Genomic DNA, 21,479 nt, shown 5'->3' on the forward strand with positions numbered 1-21,479 from the left:
TATGGCAAGTGCAATAACTTGCCTTGATTGAGGAATCACTTAGGCTATCATTATTTTACACAACCAAATACAGCGCTGGCCATAATCTGCTGCCTTTCAAGTGGGAGTCAAATACATTACTTATGCAGTGAATGTTTTTAATGTAACAAAGAGAACGAATAAAAATGCCTTACAACAGTTTTATTAAAAACAAATTCCCACAGTAAATACATATACACTCTGGTACCATGGTGAAACAGCCAAAGACATCACTGTTAAGTGCTATGGGAAGTACTTATAAATTACTCGAAATAAAAAACATTGTTGCCTGGACATCAGGGTTGAAATGCTGCAGTTTGTAATAAATTAACACAGAACTTCACTTCCCCTCCTCTAACAAAGCAGGCATTTGTCTGAATAACCCACATTCAGCTGTGAGTTATATTTTCACAACTGCAACTGCATTCATTTGCAAATCATTCTCCAGTTTTAATGCTCAAGTTTTAAATACCTTAAGAACTAATAAATAAAGCAAAGTAGAGCAAACAGTTGGCTTGTAGCCTAAAAACTGGCCTAATTTCTGGGGGGTTTTCTTTCTTCTTTTTCCTCTTTCACAGTAATTTTGTACATGTCTGACGTTTCTTTAAGCTGTGTTTTGTTTTTAGTCTGAATGTTTTTTCACAATATTTAAATTTAGTGAGAACATTTCAGATTACCGGCAAAAAGAAAGACTACAACTATTTGGTTTTGAATATTAAAATGCTTGTAAAGATTTAATTCCTTGACTACTTTAGAATAATCTTTGAGTTACCTTAAGGTTTTTCTGCTGTAAATCACTTTTATCTCTTGCAAACGGGCTTTTATTTTTGTTGATTCTGCACTTTATGTAGAAGTTTTACTCTTGAGAATGGAAGGCTCTCATTTTGCTAGATTAACAGTAAATATAAATCAAAAAGGCATTTTTGTAAGAGAATCTGCTTTCATTACCTGTTGGGAAAAAATGAAATACCATGCTTTATGTATATTTAAATAAGCTCTTCAGAGTAGTACAATACAAACATTTATTTACAAAGTTTGAGTTTTAGGGTTATTTTCCTGGCATAATTGAAGTCTGGTTTCCATAAACGGAATCCTAGGCTTTGTTCCATGTACTTATTTCATTTTGAATAAATTCCTGTGGGCATGCCTGAAAGGGCTGGTAGTCATTTCAGGAAGTGAAATTTAGGGAGCAGAGTTCTTTGCAGAGACAGCTTTCATTTAGAGTTGATCAAGGTTTCCTAAAAGAGGATTTGAAACATTTCTTAACTCTTTTCTTTTGTAAGGGTGACCTGACTGTATTGCTAAGTGTTTCTTAGTGTGAACCTATTTCCATGTATTGAAATATTTGATTTTAATGCAAAACTCTTATTTACAAAAAACTCTTACATTCATACTATAAAGCATTGCGTTCCCAGTCACAAAGTTAAGGGTATCAAGATCAGTTACTTGAAAAATTTTGTTTTGAATGTATATGCAGCTTTTGAAGAAAAAGCATTCTGGTCCCAATTCTTTTTCTTTTTCCTTTTCTTTTTTCTTTATTCTTTTTTTTTCCTTTATTCTTTTTCTTTTCTTTTTCTTTTGTTTTCCTGTTTCCTTTTTTTTTCTTTTTCTTCCCTTCCCCTCCTCTCTTCCTTGTCTTGCCCTTTCCTGCCCAGCCTTTTCCTTCTCTTTTCCCTCTCTCACTCACCCCATACCCCAAATGAAATGCCTACAGTTCAACAGTAAACATGCCAAGCATCTATTTGCTTAAAACTATGAAATCATGTATGTAATCTCAGCAGATTTAGTGAGATCAGCTTCAGTGTCTTTTACCACAGAACCATCTATGCTGGTCTGTGAGCATGGTACCGTTGAAGGAGGCAGCTCTGCACACATCTTCCCTTGTATTCCTCATTTCATTCAGAGATGGATGTGTCTTCTGGCCAATCCAGTGTAAAACTATTCTGTATTTCTTCATCTGCAGTAAAAAATGATCTAATATTCTCTCCTGTTGAACCAGATTGAGAAGGAAACACTGAAAATATCTAGCTAACCAGATGGGAAGGGGTGAGACTGCCAGTTCTGAGACTTGATTGCTTTAGCTACGAAATGACACTGCTCCTGCTGAGCTATGTCATGGAACTGAAGATGGATTGTAAAATTCAGTTTTGACTCTGGGCTACAGTTAGGATGGTATAAGGCCTTAGGTACTTCCGCGGTGTGCTGAGATACTGGCTGCAATTAATAGTTTGGGGTTTGGTTTGTTTTTTTTCATGGAATTGGCTTCTGTTCAACCATCCATACTATGGCCTTGCCTCTGATAAGAGCTAGTCATTTTCAAGGCTCTCCTAAGCAGGCATGATTCTCTTTCTAAAGGAAATAAAAAATACATAGAAGCCCTACTACCTGTATACAGTGCAGACCTCTGTTAAGTGATAGAGGCTGCTATGTGTACCAGGGATAATTTTAACCTGAACTTCAGTAATCCTGTCTAATACAGTTATTATTTGAACACTACAGAATCAAGCCTTGCTCACCTAAGAAAACCAAATAATACATCAAATTTAAACAAATAAATGAAGTGAGATTTGTTTATTAAATCTGCAAAGAGCTTTTCTGGTTTTTGCTATCAATAAAACCCTTCATGTACACCTCCCAGAAACTCTTAGTAATAAATAATGGAGAGTTATCAAATTGCAAGTACCTTTTCGTTACACACATGGATGTTTATAACAATAAAAAAGAGGGAATTGAGTGAGGAGAAAAAAAAGATTGGGGTTAAGATTAAGGGGTTATGATGTGACAGGCTTTAGCTAAGACAAAATCACTTCTGTAGTTAGCAGAGTAATTTCAGCAATACATCTTCTGTAATTTTTTTAATCACCTAGTGATTACTTGTGTGGTGCTATTTGATTCATTGGCCATCAGTACCTGATTAAGATTCTATGCTTAGGCCATCATTACTTTTCAACAGGCCACCCATATGGTGTTAGTGTTGAGCCAGTGCAAATCCCTCAGCTTAGCACTGTATATTCGGTTAAAGAAGACTATGTGAAATGCTGACATTAGCATATGTTCTCGTCTTATTGCGTTGACCTTTATCCATGACATTACACTAACACTGGATCTTTGGAGCTGGTCCAGTAAGAAATTGGGTTGAAATTATAAAATTAGCCATCTGTCTATTAAATTTTACTGGACTACCAAGTTGGAACAAATGAGCACAATAATACAATGAAATGTAACTGTCAGATATGAGGTGGACTTTGGTTTTGATTTTTTGCATGTTTTAATTTCTTTCAATTATGAATGGATATTTTTTTTTTACTCCAGTCTTGCACTGTGATTTCTTATGAGAATACATGCACAACTGATGAGAATCTACCCCTTGAATTCCGTTAGGTATTAATTTTTATACCTATATATAATACTCATTTGATGTTCACAACATCTCTGTCATTGTTAATGATTAAAGGGTGGGATTTTTTGTTGCTGTTGTGGTGGAGGGCTTTTTTTAATGAAATATAAACTTGATGTTTCTGGCATCCCTCTTAAGAATGGGTATTTTTTTCCTTTCAGTCTGGTTTTCTTTTCAGTACAGTTTCTGTGATTTTGATTCCAGAAGTACTGCAGGAGATGTATAATAACTTAAAACACAATTCCAATAGTGATAATTAGTCGTTCAAGAGCTGCAATTTGAAAGAGCTTGAACATTTTCCCTCTGTTATTGCGAGGTCTCTATGAAAAATAGGAACTACAGTAGCTTGACAATAAAGAGCCTAATGGAGCATTTTTGAAAAATAATTCATTTACTAATTAACAAAATAGTGTTTGTTTATTTACAGTACATAAAATGCTTCCATCAGGAAACAGCCCACTAGGACACGGCAGCTATCTTGCCGTGCTGACAGCAGAACATCTGCAGTTTAATTTAATACATTTACTAAATGAAGTGGGTAAATAAAGGGATGTTAAACAGCTACTTCCCAGCCTCTGATATTTTTACTTCTCTCTGGAGGTCAGGAGCACTGATGAATGATTCCCTTTCTTCCTCTTTGCCTTGTTTATGGGAGGTTCCCATGTACCAGTGTTGTTTCAGAGGGTGCCGTGTTGCAATTGTGATTGATTAAATTACATTTTGCTGTTGTACCTCACTTTATCTGCTCATCTATCTCTTTGAATGCTCTGTATGTTACTGTCAGGGATTATTTCACTCGGAGTATTTCTTTGTGCATTTCAGAAGCGTGTTTTGAGTGTAGTATGTGGTTGCTAGTAACAGAAAATTAGCTGAAGAATGGGAATTATTCCTCACTTTTGCTTCATTTTCTGGACTAATTAAACCAAATTTAAAAGGTTAGCTTTTCAAACCCAACCAAAAATGTTACTGCTCTTCCTTTCATAGAACCTCTTAGTATTTTGTAATGTGGATTTGGGGTGTTTGTTTGTTTGTTTGTTTGTTTTCCTTGAAAATTGTCACACATGAACTCAGGCTTAACATTATGCTTTTTGTTTTAGGAAAGTATTTTCATTTTCCATTATTTGACGTTAAGGGATAGCTGAACTTTTTTAGGGGGCAGTAGTGCTACTTTGTGTTACTCTTGTTTCTTCAACCTGTTCCAGGCTTTGTGTAGGAAAGCGATAATGCTAGTAATGTAGTAGTGGCTATGAGAACTATACTTGTTTAGATGAACTTGCGGTAGATGCCTTATTAACAGATATGCCACGCATGGCTGTGATTTGTGAACTTCGTGTTTAGGATCCTACTTAGGATAGGAGTCCTTGTCTTGAAAGCGCTTCCTCTGCCCCATAGCTGAATCATGGTATTCCAATATTACTCCGAGTTTGTAAATTGATGATATAGCTTGGAAAGCTTTAGCAGTATACCTTAAAAGGAAGCTAAAAGTACTCTTCTGTACCTAATAATGTTAAGCCAATAAAGTAAGAATTTCAATAATTTTTAATGTTTTTTTTTTTTTTTAAATAAGAATCAATAGGAATACGCAAATTCTAATCATCTCTCAGTGGAAGAGTTAGCATGCTAGCAGCCCCCCTCTCCCCATTCTCATTAAGGAAGGAATTCAAAAGGCTTATGATCCATTTTTGGTCCATTTTTGATAACTAGTGAATAGAATGTAGTTTTAAAATCAATCTATAATAACCTATTTGGACGTCAGAAGTACTATTTTGAAGAGCATAAATGATGTTTAAAAAAAAAAAGCACCTTGATGTTACCGACCACTCAGAAATTTGATTACCTTCAAGTACCACAGAGGTACACATTTTTTGCTGCTGAGGTCGAAGTGAGGACAACAGAGATGCCTCAACATTTACACAGCTGCTTCTTTGAGATTTGACTACGAAGGCTCACCTTCACATTTAATATATGAAGGTCTCCAGCACAGTTGCCTTCTGGGAGGTCTAATGAATCAGGTCTTGCTGTGGCTCCCACCCCACACAAGCAGTTTGTAGGGGCTGTTCCACCAACTTTGCCACTGGGTCAGTGTTCTGAGCTGCCTTGGTCCATGTGGAGCTCCCCAGAAAACAAACTATACTGTGAATCAAGTAGAATGTGCTTAATAAGTATGTGTATGTGTATGCTGCTGCTGGAGCATCTGTTTGTCAGAGAAAAAAATAAAAGCTATTTATTAGAGAAAACTGACGTTTACATATTCATACAAAAGAAACAAATTAATTCAAACTCTTTTGTATGCACACACATACCTATATCAAAGATTCTCCAAAACATGCATATGCATTCTTTTTTATTTTAAGGGAGTGCATAAAAGTTTTCTAACCATGCTTTGAACTTATTCATAAGATTTTATGTGTCTACCTGGAGCAGATTTGAAATTGCTTTTTATAAAATATGTTGCATTTATAAAATGCTTTTTTGGATGCCTTTTTATTTTTCAGTGTTTTTATCAGCCCCAACACTGGATTTCATAGAGCTTTGGGAATTTAAAAAGGAGCCAAGTCGGAGTAAACTTAAGTCACAGATATTTTACATACAATAGTTTGTCTGCTGACGCCAAGCTTCACTTTCCTTCTCCGCTAATAAAAGCCAGCAAGAATTGTCTGATCTTTCGCATCAAAGACAGTGTTTATGAAGTGGCCTGTATCTTGATCTTAAAATATACTTATAATTCCTACATTAAAAGCTCGAGAAGAATTATGAATCAACATTTCATAGTAAATTGTACACAGATTTGAGAACTAAAATAGTTTTTCATTCGTAAATACTGAACCATCAGAATAGGAGCACTCACAAAACAGGCTTCCCTCAGACTAATGGTATGTGTTTACCTGAATTATTTCTGTGTGTGCGTCCAGTGTTTAAAAAAGAAAAAATAAATAATAATAAACCTTGTTTTCCATATTCTCAAACTTTGGGCTATTAGGTTAATACTAAAGTGGGGTCCAGGTCATCACATTAACCGTTTTCAGCTCTAAGTCCTCTGACTCTCATCGAATGACAGAGCAGACTGCACTACTGTTATTGCAGCAGAATCTTGTAAGGCTGGGGCATCAGCTAAACAACATGTACATATAGGAACTCTTGTTCAGTAAGGACTGTTTAATCTGGCTGACAGTTTATAATGAAGTTCTCAAGAGTGGGCTATGGTCTAGGTCAGATGTCACAGAGGTCAGAGTCCACTCGTAGCCACTAAGCCCTCCTGCCTTCACCAGTGTATGGTCTAGGTGTGTCGTGGAAGGACACTGTGGAAAAAGAAACATTGGGGAGCACACAGCCAGCCTATTCCCAGCTCCCTCTGTGGAGTCTCAAGGAGAATGGAGCCAAGAGCAGTTGGCATCAGCAGCCTGCTTCCATCTATGTGTTTCTGAACACACACTTTTGAGGTTGCTCAGGAGCATGAAGAGAGGACAGAGGCACAGCCTGTCCTGTAAAGGAAAGTACCCATTGCCAGGTGCTTTCTGTCCAAGCTTACCCATGCAGGTGGTTTACCTAAGGGTCTGTAATAGATCATCTGCTTTTGAGATCCCTCTGCAAGAGTAGTAGGTTTGAAGGTGATTCTGTAAATGACAGAAAATTCCTATAGTTTATTTCACATATTATTTTTATTCTTTTATGGTGAATCTTTAAAATACACATTTTGAGGTGCTTAGTTAGGGTCCTCTGTATGATGGAACATCTAGTTGACTTTTCTTGTTTTTTATTTTCTTCTTGCAAATACAAAATGAACACATTCAAGTGGAAAAAAAATATAAAGAAATACAAAAATGCTGAGTATATTCCTTTGGTATATTCAAAAATTGTGTTGAGATTCCTGGATGTGATGTAATACATGAGAGCAAGAGGTAACAGTGCCCTTTTGTTCAGTGAGGATGCCAGTAGCTAGTGCTGCAATACAGATAGGAGCAGCATTTCTCAGGAACTGGGGGAAGTGGCAAGGAGACACTGTGGCTTTAGACATCCCGTTGTGCTCATCTAAATGCAAGCTTTGAGTTTTCACCTCCAACCTTTGCAGGTTCTCTAGGGGTCCTTGGACTCTGAGTTTGCCTCTTCCTCCCTTCATATATCTTGCACTTTATTTACAAGCTGCAGAAGCCCATATTTTTAACAATCAATTTAAATGCCCCAAAGAAAACATTGAAATCTGTGCCAAAGAAAGTTTTTTGGGATTTCCTTTTGTTTTGGTTTTCTTGAGAAGAAGATTTTTTTAACCTAGGTTGTCCAAAAAAATTAATGTGTCCTGAATTTTGTTTCTTGAATTGTATTCTATTTTTTCTCTTTCAAGCACATCTACAGATAAAAGAATCCCAAAATTGTTTGTTTGAAGTTGAAACTGGAATTGGGAAGCTTGATATTTGCTTATTTTGGTGACTATTCTATATAAATAAGGTGTTCTGAATAGGCTTCATTGTAATTCCGTTCTGAAATGTAAACTCATTTACTGTCACAAATGCAGTAAATGCTGTACAAGTTTGGCAGTACTTTCTTGAAAAATCTTCCAGAAACTCTCATATTTTTAACAAAGTTCTCCAAGATCTCCACACTTATCTTAGCCTGCAGTGTACCAAGCAGCACAGGGCAAAACACAAGAAAAGAAGCTAATTTGTAGTGGGGAAAAGGAATCTCTCTCTTGCTTTCCTGTTTGCAAAACACTGAGTTAGGATATTTGTTTAGACATAGGGAATAATGGGAGCAGAGAGATAAATCTAGAAAATGGATTGCTGCAGTGTGTTATCAGCTATTTCTGTTTCACTATATGAACCCTGTGAGGTCTGGATGAAGTATATCTACCAATTTCACATCTTTCCTTCATTTCAGTCACTGTAAATGCAATGTTTTTCACTACATTTTTTTTTTAATTTTTAATGAAAAACATTTCCAGGTAGAGAAAGTAACTTTTATCACTTAGTAGTATATGTTTATTGTAAGAATTCACAAAGTACTTTGCATGCATCTGGTGTTCCTGTTTCATAGCTCATGTTATACTTTACTTATGTCTTAGTCATTTGCATCAATTAAATTGAATTGGAATATTTTTCTCCTCCTACTTTAGCCCCTCATCTTCAGCTGTCAACATGCACATGCCAGTCAGCAGTGTAGCTGTCAAAGCTGACATCAACATCTATAGTTGTATTTTTCTGGTGTCTGTATCTGTCTTATTCTGAGTATTTCTTAATGTTTGTCTTGCTGCTAATAAAAGGATTTGCAAAGAATTAAGTTTCATTTATCTCCATCCTAAAGAGCCTTTGGAAAATGGGATTTCACTGTGGAAATCCAGTTCAGAAGTTACTCTGCTCCCATCTTTAAGGTCAAATTCTGGAGGGTTATAAGTTTTCAGTAGTGTTTTCTTTGCCATCAAGAAACATTAGCCTCACTGAGGTTGATCAGAATATCTTTCAGTAAGGTCAATTATCACATACTTCCATATTCCCAGTACCTCAGCTAACATGCAAAAAAAAAAAAAAAAAAAGTGGTATTTCTTCTGGTATTTCTTCTGAAAAGTAACATTGGAGAGTATACGTATATACAAAACCATTTACAGAAATGTTTTTAGTAGTGCGTAGCGCTGAAACTGTTGTGAGAACTTTATCGCTCAAAATATATTCAGATGTTACTCTTTCACTGAAATGGAAGACTATCATTTGCTTGGGTGGATGCCGTATTTGTGTGCTTACAGAGCACTGAACAAAAAAAGTGAAATATTTCAAACGGGTCCTTTGCTGTAAATTTTGGGAGAAAACATTGAAAGAATCTCATTGATAAAGCTTTTGAAAATATGAATACCTCATTTTCAGGGCAAATGGGAATGAATGATGAGGGATATATTGCTAATGAAAAGCTTACAGTGGAAATAATCAGATGGTAAAAGTACTTAAGTTACAACTCAAGTTATACTCTTCTATTTGTCTTGATTTATAGAACTGATCTGAACAGTATTTCAATCCAAATGACTCTCAAGGTGTACACAAATTCTTTTCATGGTGAGTAGCACATGGATACCTTCTTCCCTTACCAGGCAGCTGATGTATCTCTTTAGGGTGTACGTGATGGATGTATTGGTCAGGTCCTGCTGCACATGCTGCCTGCTTCCATGCCTTTTTCCACAGCTTCAGATCTATTCTGAATGTTCACAGGTTTTCCTCCCTGTGCCTCAGAAACACTATCAGAGTATGGAGGAGACAGAGTACAGCAATCAGAGCATGAGGGAGGGAGCATGGTCTGAGCAAAACTTAAATGAAACCCTTTTGTAGTTACCAGTATGTAAACAGAGGCCTAGAGGCTTACACTACATGGAGAAGCGAAGCTTTTTGCCTCGTTCTCTGTGACAACCGGCACACCAAAATGCCTGTTGTAAATGAGTCAGTGGCATCTTTGGCTCCCAGCAGGAAAACTGTGGAGTGGTAATAGCTTCCAACCTGCAGCTCCAACAGATATTTTTAGGTCTGTCTTGAAGACGTATCAGCTTCCATACGCTTCAGCGTCTTTGTCTGGAGTCACTACAGCTCCAGACATGTCATTGAAGTGGGGTATAATTGTGGTCTCATGCCTTCTCTATCCACCCACCAATCTCAACTGCTTTAAGAGAGCCTCCTGCTGTGCTACAGGGAGTATTTAGAGCCTTTCTGAGCAAAAGTCAACTTGAACTGTGTGCCGTGCCTGAATTTAAACAATACTTTGGGGGGAGGAGGAGTGAAAATACGTTCAGAAATCTCTTGTTCAGAACAATCCAATTTATAATGGTAGAACGCTTCAAGTGTTTTTGTTAGAGGTACATGATTTACACAACTTACAGCTATGGGATGCTGAGTTTTCAGTGTGTGATTTCTGATGTTATAGGAGAAATGGTGAGACGTTCTAAGACTGATTAATAGCATGATCGAGATCTGCTCTGTGTCAGTATAAAAGTCAGTCTGACTAGATGAGAAATAGGAAAATAATCCAGTAACCAGCATGTAAATTTTCAAAGACGTTTTCCAAAAAGGGAGAAGGAGGAGGAGCAAAGTCCCTTTCACTGCTACGTGTAGATTAGTATTTTGTCCATGCTACAACACTAGTACATTTATTCACAGAAATAATCCTTTTGAACTCCGTAAAGCTAGTAATTGGAGTTTTGTTTACTGGTTGCATGAAGATTCACCAGGCAGCTGCCGTTTATCCCATGCAGTTTACATTTTTCCCTTCAAAGACTTCTGGATGCTTTCTAGACAGTAGAATAAAATGGGAAATACAGATGCAGAAAAGAAGGGTTAATAAGACTTTTGGGAAGTCTAGAAAAGAGGCTAAGATAGGAAGGGTTTTTTTTCTTTTTACTACTTTTGTGCAACCCAAAGAATAAAATCACTAAGACTAGATTTTTTTTTTCAACCGATGCTGTGTGCTCATATTTAAATTATAGATTTTAATCTTCCGTAGCTGTTGAAAGATGTGGCTCTGACTGGTTTCTTGCTTCTAATCATTGAAAAAAGGACAAATACCACCAAATCTGTCTTTTATCACACAAGTGAGAAACCCGTATGGTCACTCTAATCCCTTTTACCAAAGAGCAGCTGGGATAAAATCCATGCTTTGGCGAATTGGAGATTTTTTAATGGCTGGAAAAGAGCTGGTTGAATTGTTGGCTTTTTACAATACAAGTTTTTATGACTTATTCTAATATAAAACAGAAGATAAAGGTGAAACAATGCATAACAGTATATCAACAGCAGATAACATTAGCCTGACTCTATTGCACAATCTCTATGAATATTTCAGCCTAGTAGAAAGTCTTCTCTATCCAGTTAAATTAAGAGCTGAACAAAGCAGTATTAAAAGTCAGAAAAAAATACTAAATAGCAGTTATAGCACTTAATATAGAGAATAGAGGAATGATCGTCTGGATAATGTTTTCTATTGAATTTAAGGTATAGAAGCTAGTCTTATAATTTATATCAACTTTTCAATCAAGTAAAGCAAATTACTTGTTGGAAGAGTATATAAAGAGAGGGAGGGAGCACAAGCAGAAAGATAAGTCGGAACCTTAAAAGAGTGAAAAGACAATATGTATTTTTCTAATATGGAAAATTTAATTAAACTTATCTTTTTAGATCTTTTTACAGCTACATCCATGTAGTTCTAAAACAGAAACAGCAGTTACAGCTGCAGTGATGTTTTGCACAGTTTGAAATTGTTATAACTGAAAATGAACTGTTTTTCTCAGGAAGTGTTCTACAGAAAGAAAAACATTCAAAAACAATAGAAAGAAAATATTTACTCCAGTTAAAAATCTTTGGTTTTCTTCGAATGAACAGTTGAGTTATTTAGCTTAATTGGCACAAGTACACACAGAGAATGAAATTTATGTCTATCAACATTTTCTTAGAAATAATAATGATAAGCAGAAATGAAAAAACAAAGTCTTTTTGTGGTAAATTCAGTAACAGAAATACCTGAAAAAAAAAGTGTTCATCTTACTTGGAGATAAGGTAATGTCTACTTCCTACTGAGCTGAATTGTCTCCATGCAGAAGCACACTGTGCTCAATGGTAATCTTTCCATACATTTCAATGGGCTTTAACTAGGGCATAATTTTCAGTTTGTCCGTCTGCATCTCTTTGCCAGCAACTGGCTCTTTGTAGAACCTGATGGGTTTAGTTTAGGAAGGTTTTCCAAATTTAAACTGGAATGATAATATTTGGTTAAATCTCTCACTGTGTTAATGACCATTCAGTTCAAAATGCAGATTCAGATCTAATGCTGAAATTCCTCATTCATCAATGGTTTGATTTCTGGATCCGGAGACTTTGGGCACCCACATTTGATCTGAGAGACTTTAGCTAGCCTAGTTTGAGCTGCAACCTGAATATCTGTGTTAAGCAACCATAGCAGTGACGATTCATTTAAAGTTAACAGCATCAGCATCACAGTCAGAATCTGTCTACTTCTCCATGGTTTATCCCTTCTACATCTTCACTTTGTATTGTTATAAAGGCAGGGATTACTCCTTTGGCAAATATGATATTAGAGGTGATTTTCACTATAATAACACAAATAGTATTCATGTAAATTTTAAAATAGAAAAATTATGCTGTAATATGAATTTTGGTAATTTTAAAAGAAACAGCAGTTCCAAAATTAGGCATTTTAAATTGCATCTGAAATGCGTAAGTAGTTACAGGCAACATAGTCAGGGTAGACGCACACTGTATTCTCCCTTACATGAATTTAAATCTAGTGCAAAAACGGACAGATTCATTCATGCCTATGAAATTACATCTAAATAGGTTTGCATAAGCACTAGGTTTAATGATCATTGCATGGTATAATTAAAAGATGATGTTACCTGAATATCAGATTTTCTGTGTGCGTGTTTATTTGGAGTTTTAATTGAAAATAAACAAAATCAGAAGTGCAAAAAAAAAAAAAAAATAGAAAAGATGTGTGAAATGTAATGATAATGGTTGACTTCTAAACAGCCAAGGAAATTATAGTCATCTTATGTGTGGGACAGGAACAAACACCTCTTAATTGCACTTCATTATAACGTACCTTTCTCTTCTCGGTTGTATATATTAATTATAAAAATCATGTTTCAGAGACGAAAAGCTGTACAATAGGGTTTTTTTTTCCCTCCCTCCCTTATGCTGTCTGCAGCAGGATGGAAGAACAATATCAACTGTCATCCACAGAAAGAGCTTAAGAGCTTTCAAAGACAAATCATAAAAAGAATGAAAGGCTATTATAAAAAAAGGAGGAAAATGCTTTGATTTCACAGATTTGCTACTTATTAATGTTTAAGGTTCTCTCTTCTTTTTAAAAGTATCTTCTCATATTGTTTTGTATGTGTTATGTGCAGGTACATCACTTTTTGATGACTATATCACATGACATGTGCATTACGTAGCTAATTATTAACGGATGGAAGTTCAGGGGATAAGATGTGGGAAAAGATACTATAGCAGCCCTCCAGGACTCACATCAGTTCTTCAGACAAAATGTGGAAAACATGAATGTGAATCGCATGACACAAAGCAACACTACCTTTTCAGGTCTTTTTGTTTTTGTTTCTTTAGAGGGATACTTCAAGATCCTTGAAAAGTAAGTTTCTTCTATAGTTGTCCTACCTGTTTTGTGTTTATCTGGGACCAAAATGTGGCTGAAGATCTTTTTCAGGGTTTAGATTTTCTGTGGTCCTGTTTCCTGTATGGTTAGCATTGATATTTATTTACTCAAAGCATACATTGTAGCTTACAAGACTGAATAGTATAACTGTTTTTTTGAATCCAGAAGCTACCTTAGCAGTTAAGACATTATGAGTACTGGATGTAGCCCTGCAGTTTAACCATCTGTATGAAACTTGGCATGCTGAAACGTACTGTAAAGCCAGTTACACAAGTTTTTAGGAGCTATCTTCTTCATTTTTTTCCCACTATTTCTCACATCTTTTTCCATTTCACTTTAAATATGGAATATAGTTTCCTGATGCAAGACTTTGTGGTCTAGTTATCTCATGTGCTTCCTAAGACCAAATGCTTCTTTTAGCCTGAGCTAAATCATCTCATCAGCAGTATCTCATGCAGCCTCTGTGAGTCGTATAGATTCAATGTTTCTGTCAGAATTGTTAGCAAACCAGTTTTTCTTGCCTGCATGTCCTATTGTTAGTAGGTGAAGGCTCACTATTGTATTATTCATATGACATACATGCTCTTTGGAGGAAAAAAAAAATCAGTGAACTATTTCATTAGTAACCATGTTTGCCATTGATTCCTGAAAGGGAATGTCCACACAGACACAGGCATTTTGATGATGCTTGTATACTTTTCTGGGTGTTTCCCAGAATTCTGCAGCAGTAGCCTCTGCTAGACCACACGTTTGCTCTGGTGGGAGAAAAATCCTCCATATGCAGCAACATCAGGCTTATTAAAGTGATTATAAAATATGTATGAAGAAGATAGGCACAGATGTGTACCTTGGGAATACAAATTATTACTTCACGCTTCCCCCTAAAACTATTATTAATGAAAATAATGATAACTGTGAAAAGTATGACCCTGTCTCCCCTCTCAGGGACAACTGCAGCATAGATGTTATTATTTCAATGGATTGGTCAATTTATTAAAAGAAAGTAAACAGAAAAAAAAAAAAAAAGGAGGACTCCTTTACAGAACCTGCTCTGAATTGCAAACAGGAGCTAGGCAAGCCAGCAGATCATCCTGCCATTTACAGACCACAAACACATTAACTTTGACCTCCTTTGCTCTATCACGTGCATCTCCGTATGAGTTTTCTTCATTATTCCTATGATAAACTGGCCTGAGTAATTCAGACCCAACCTAATCAACAGAGTTTCTCTGGACTCCTCTCAATTTTAATGCTATTTGTGAAGCAGTTTAACCATTAACTTGTATAAAGCTATGGAACTGCATGAAGAATACCCACATGATACAATTTTGTTCTAAGGAAATATTAACTTGAAAGGGAAATAAAACTCAGAGTAGTGATTAACCAGTCAGTTCAAACACTACTAAATAAGCTGGGATAGCCAGCTTCTCTTAATTTACATAAAAATATAATCAAGTTAATATGAAATAAAATGTTTGTGCAGGCTTTCATTTTTACATGATGTGCTGATTTGTCCTTGATTTAATCATGTTTTGTCTATGATTAATGAATAATTAACCTTGGAAACCAAACGAAACTCACCAAGAGGAAATGGTTTATTTAGAAACTACAAGAAAACTTCTTTGTGAGTTGCAAAGTATTAAAAATCTAACTCAGTGCAAATTCAGCACCAGGGGGTTGAACTGGAGCTACCAGGACGCGCAAAGTTTCACTTCTGGCACAAGTGTTAACATGACCGCAGTCTGTTCAGGAAATCTTCAGGTAGAAATCGTGTAAATTCAGAATGTGACAAATTCTCCTCTTTCATTCTCGGTGATGTTTTATTTGTCAATGTAGATTCATGCAGCTGAACTCAATATCTAACCATGTGAATTTTTCTTTATGAGATTTCAATTTTTTATAAAACAAAAGTAAAAGTATTCATAAGGAAAAACAGCTAGAAATATGACCGAGTTGTTCTTGTTAAAGAAGCAAAATAGTACAAGTTCAGAGATTTCACTGGGATGTACAGCCATTTTTGTGACACTTCACTTAAATAAAAAATTATTGGGATAACAGATCTGAGGAAAGATTTGAGGTGAATCACAATAGTAACGAAAGTTGCCATGTATAATTCTAGACAACAAAATGATACGATTCTACAATACGTGCATATCAATTGTCATGAGATTTTTATTTATGTTTTCTGATCATAAAGTAATAATTAATTTGGAAAGGTGGGTAAATTTGCAGGAAGCATTGCTTTAAAAAATAATCTTCTTTGATACAATAGGAAGGCTTTTGTGTTCCAGTGACCTGAGACCTACGTTACCGTATGGTCTAATTTTTAGAGATCATGCACAGTCTGAAGATTGTCTGGTGTGGATAGACAATAGTTAACTTAACCTGGGCTTTCCTTATGCAATGTCTAACAATCTTCTTTACAAAACAGTATTTTTACAATGCTGTTAGATGAGTGACTGTTCTGGAGTTAGAAATGAATGACAGAGGATGAGTTATGCCCTAGAATAGTGATATAACAGAATTCATGCCCAAGAATTAATGCAAAACTCACCTGTGCATACAGAAGCACATATTTATCTTTAATTCTTCACTGAAGAGTAGGAATGAGGTTTGCATAGTGTTCTAGCCTGTGCTGCATTAATTTGTTCAGACTAATTCTTCAGCAGTAATGGCATATGAGCTGCTGGATGAACAATTGGAAAACACAGGCAAATTCAGGCTGTGTCAGCAGATTTGCAGTGTGTGTGATAGCTCAAAATCTGTCTCTCCACTGAAAAGTAGTTCCTGTTTTCCTCTTGGAAGACATTCTTTTTGTTGTTGTTGTTGTTCTCTTTCTATATAAATTAAGTTACTTATCTCAGGTGAAGTCTTACAAGCAAAGGATTATAGAATTCAAGTTAATTCTAGTGAAGTTAACCATATTATGGCAGCATGAGAATTACAGAGTTTTCTCTCTGGTTTACTTTCCTGAGAAACTTTGTTGATTCTTTTGTATGTAATTTGGCACCATCCTCTCTAATTTAAAGACTATCCAAGTTTAGCTGAGATTTCTGAATTTTCCTCCATTTTCTGGTTCTAATTTCACTGCTGTTCATTTAAAATGCACATATTTAACTTCCCTTTACATCTCATTACTCTGTGTAGCACATATGATTCAGGGTAATTCACCTTGGTATTGACATCATGGAGTTTAATGACGTGTGCATGGTTTGGGTCACTACTTAAGAAATAACATAGCTCTGAGAATTTAGAGTGATCTTTGGCCTTTGGTTTGCTTATTATTGTGGGTTTATGTTTTTCTAATTTGATGAGAACTGTTTGTACTGTGGATTATTAATCTGTAACTAAGTGTTGTCCTCTGTGTTCATACTGCTGATGGTATTCAGAAGCAGACCAAAGCTATTCTCTCTTCTTTAAAATTGTGGAAAGCATTTATGTCTGTGTTTTCTCCCTCAGAGTTTCTTCTTCATTTACAATCTCATTGGAAACATATCAGAAGAGGATAAAATTAGCATGAGCCATATTGGTAGCTCTGCTAGCTCTGTATTTTTACAGATAGAAGTCTTGAATATCTTGTGTAAACAAAACCTTAAATGGCATTTTGTCTGTTTCTCTCAATTGTAATTCATCGAGCAGAGGTTATGTACTGTCAATTAACAGTTATGGTTGGAAGTGAACTATGGGCAGTAACTGTCTGAACTCATAGCACAATTCGTGACAAAAATTGTCAAGGAAATATCCTATGTTGCAGGGATCTGGTAAGGAAATGACTCCCAAGGCACTGTGCCCCACCAGCCTATCTCTGTCTTTGCTTCCTTCAGGATCACTCCAAGAGTGCATCTCAGTGTGACCACATGGACTGGAGTGCATAACCCTGCAGTGGAGCAGAGAGAAAAGCCCTTTTCAGCCTTACTCAGAGTCAGTGCCAGAGCCCAAGTTGTACATAACTAGAATCAGAGTTTTGGCCCACTTGAGTTTCTTGAAAGATTTAAAGCCTAGTTGCTGTTTGAAAGTTGGTGCCATACAGATCTAAAAAGAAAAATCAAGTGTCATTCCAGAAGGAATCTTGTCTTCTGTTCTGAAAGGGAGAGCAAATGAAAGTAAAAAAATTCCTTGCTCATCAGAGATGACTGAGCATTAGAACCAGATCCTTCTCAGCCTCCTGACTCACAGGCTGCAGAGCCCCTGTGCCTCCCCTGGGGCATTGCCCAAAGCATTATTGAATGAGAGAGCAACAGGAGGGATATTTGTGTGGACATCTATATGATCAAAAATATATGCTTCTTAGTGAGCGTGTAACAGCTTGATGTAGCCATATAATGTATTATCCTTTTCTTTCCCGCTACCGTATTGTGTAACAGATGGCATAAAACAGAGCAGCTCAGCTTTTTTTTAAAAATGAATCTAGTTATGAACATCTGGTAACATGGAATGCTGAAAAACAGGCTGTGTTTCAAAAAATATTGGGAAGGTGGGGGGGAGAAAACTCTTCTTATTCTGCTTCATTTGATTGCAAGCGTGTCACATTATTGGGAAACTTTTTTACTCAGGCAAAATTTCAACTGCCATCAAAGAGAGCTTTTCTGACTAAACTGAATTATTTTATCTCTAAAAGCACTCCATTGATTTCAAGAGAACAGGAACTTCTTATGCTATGGTTCAGATACTCACCTCCCAAATTAAATATGAGGGAACATTAATCTATGCTTATGGAAACGGAGATTCCTTATAAGTGCAGATTTTTATGCTGTTTTTCCCAAGTGCTGCTGCAGTGGAAGAGTATGCCAAATACTGACCAAATCTCTTTGGATAAATCTTTTTACTCATGAATTTATACTTAAATGTGCAAGTAGTAAATTTAAAAATCATGTACTCATGCTCATCTGACTGCAAATTTGAGTCAGGTTGGAGAAATAATTTCTTTGTTCATCTTACTGCTAACTAAGTTAGAAACTTGCATCATGGATTTTAAATTATGAAGAAAATAAAGGTAGTATGATGAATGAATCAAAATCCTCATGATGAAAACTGACACCTTATTAAATGATATGTATAGCTTCTCAGAGATACAAACACAATGGGAAATATAAGTGGCAGTGCTTTCATACTGGCACAATGTAGAAAGAAGGGCTAGTACGGAAACCTTCTGAAGTCAGAGCAGTCCATCATTTTGCTAAGAACCCTGTATTTGGTTCCTGGCAAAACGTAAACTTACATTAAGAGGCACCAGTGTGTGCACTGGGTCAACTTCCTTAGTGTTAAGAACATGATATAAGTGGTAAGTGGCATTTCTGCAATATAATAAGAACATTGCCTGGAAAGTAAGGGGAACTGTGTGAGGAGAGAGAATGTTCTTATTACAACTTTTTATTGTCAAGTTCTGTTCAGTGCAAGTCTGCAAACTGCATTAATAATCAAATAGTTAAACAGAATCTGTCTCACAAATAACTATTTTAGATGCTAGATTAATTACATGCGCAAACCGATACAGGATAGGGCACTACACCCAGATGGCTGCGTTACATTGGCATTTTGTACCCAACACTGACCTGCACCAAGTTACTTCTCAGCCACTTACAACCCTAGCAAACATTTTCTTCTGTTCATTCAATGCTAATGTAGAATAATTGCACTAGAAAAATACAGCAGGCTTGATCTGCATAAAGATAGTTCAGTGTGTGGTTTTTCACATAATATAGCAATAAGCTGTGAAGATGAATCAAAAATGCTAAAAAAATAACTTTTCTTTACAAACTGCAATAGGTGACATAAATTACCCTGAAATTAGGACTGCAAAAAGCTTCTTAAGTTATTTCATTTCCTTGAAACGGTTAATTTCTAATAATTTAATTAGCGATGCAACAGGCTGGTGAAAATGGGAGCTCATACCGCTTCATAGACAAGGCCCTCATAACATGCTTAGAGCCCTTTAGCTTTGCTGTTGTTTCTGTGCAAGAATCAATACCACAGGCAGCAATTATGCGTTGTTGTTTTTTGGCTAAAATTCCCACACATCTGGGATAAACAGATACTCTATGCAAACTTCCTCTATTAACTCCACCAGTTTCCATGGAATGACTCTCTATATGCTTGTTAAGTAAATGATTGTTATAAGACTATGGAGACATGGTCGATCAAATTAACCCCTTTTATCCAGCCTCCAAAATGGTTCCCTTCATTTGCCTAAATTCAGCTGCTTTGGGGAATTTTTTCAAGCTTGAAGGACTCTCTGGATTCATCACATTAGCAAACTGTAACCTGAGAAGAGGGTCTTTGGAGCAGCAGGACTTCTTTGGCCCCCAATTGTTTTGCTAATCAAGATTATTGCCACTATTGAGATGTGGAAAGATAGCCTAGCTGACAAAATTTGTCAGCTTCCCATGAAATAGTTCTGTCAGTTTAGTCAGGGTGCCAGCTAATATTAACATATAAATGAAGTCTCTCCCCCTCACCCCTTAATAGATGCAGAGAAAATATAAACACACACACAAAAAACCCCTCTGTGCTTAAATCAAACAAGCTTCTTTTCTCAGCCCCAGCCCATGTCCCTGGAAATCCTGTGAGTAGTGGAGCTAAAGGGAGGGGGGAGGGAAGCAAAATTTGCACAAAACTACTTTTAAGCCATAAAGCAGCAAAGCTCCACTCCCCTGCTGATAGCAACAGGAGATTGATTACGCCTGCAAAAGTACAAATGGTTGCCTGAATGCAAGTGGCAGACCTCCAAAGCAGTATGTTCTATGTGCTGGTTTTACATTTTATAGCACAGGACTTGGATACAAAGTGGAAAAGTGGAACAGGGGGTATGAAAGAGTTATCTCTGCCCAGAGGTCAAACCCATGAGAACCGCCCCTGCCCGTTTTCCAGCCCGACCGCCGGGAGATAGCGGAGGGAGCGCAGTCCCCACGCAGCCATCCTCCGCCACCGGCCCTCCGCAGCCTGTGGTCCCAGCGCCCACTTTTGGCCTCTCCCATTTTTCTCATCATCAGACTTTATTTATTTTCCAGCTAACCTGCAAGGCGATAAACCCCCCCCCCCTTCTTTCATCCGCTTGTACAAATTTTGTGTTATTTTGTCAAAAGCAAACGCCTCGCATCGTTCTGGCAGTGCCTCTTTCAAATCCCAGCTGTACTGAATCCTAAAACAGGAATCCAGACTTGCATGCATTTTAATTGTAAATGGAGCCACTGAGAGTTCGCTTAATCTTTTAGGCTGATTTAAATATAAATAAATTAATATCTCGTGATATTTGTAATCTGCAACTCAGCAGTATTGACCATTTGGTTCTAAATTAGCTCTTGAATGGCAACTGTGCAGCAGCTTTGTGTAGTCAGTGTACGCATCAGAGATGACTCTTCTAACAAGTTCAATAGGCTTTGCAAAGCATAGCTTTAAATAGAAGAAATCCTTCAATCATGATTTGTTCTTGCTTTATGAGAAACAATCAGATTATTCCTTTGTGCTGAACTGTGACAATACTCTAAAGCATGAATGAAAACTAGAATATATGTTCCCCCAGTGGATTACATCAGCCTTCTTGTTCATTAGGCTAACATGAAAAATAGATTTAATGTGTAAAATATCTGTCGCTGAAGAGAATATTAACAAAATTACTTGGAAGCGGTTTGTGGGAACTTCGAAGATAATGAGTTAATGACAAAGCACAGCATTTGTTAAGTAGTTCAAAGCACATCATTCCTGAAGAGGTCTAGGCGAGTAGCTAAGCTCCCTTCGTGACTTTTGATTGTCATACACAACCGATTTCAACTTGCCCAAAAGTGTTGTGCAAAATACTGCACTAGCTGCCCAAAATGCGGAGCTGAAGAAGCACATTCCAAACAGCACTTTTGTTACCTATTGTACAGTGTTTAATGGCTGCGCAGTGCTCCTACTCGTACTTTTGATCCAAGCT

General features: G+C 36.6%; 1 long non-coding RNA gene across 8 annotated transcripts in view; it reads left to right on the forward strand.

The window, feature by feature from the left end:
• The first annotated feature begins 15,235 nt into the window (after nt 1–15,235).
• The window catches only part of LOC100858601, a 126,831-nt gene continuing 120,587 nt past the window's right edge, over nt 15,236–21,479 (forward strand). For all 8 annotated transcript variants that reach the window (XR_005862883.2, XR_006931240.1, XR_005862884.2 and 5 more), the window contains exon 1: nt 15,236–15,328. This is a non-coding gene — a long non-coding RNA (uncharacterized LOC100858601). The remainder of the gene's footprint in view (nt 15,329–21,479) is intronic.

This window comes from Gallus gallus, chromosome 11 (assembly GCF_016699485.2).
Source record: "Gallus gallus isolate bGalGal1 chromosome 11, bGalGal1.mat.broiler.GRCg7b, whole genome shotgun sequence".
In the NCBI taxonomy this organism is placed as follows: domain Eukaryota; kingdom Metazoa; phylum Chordata; class Aves; order Galliformes; family Phasianidae; genus Gallus; species Gallus gallus.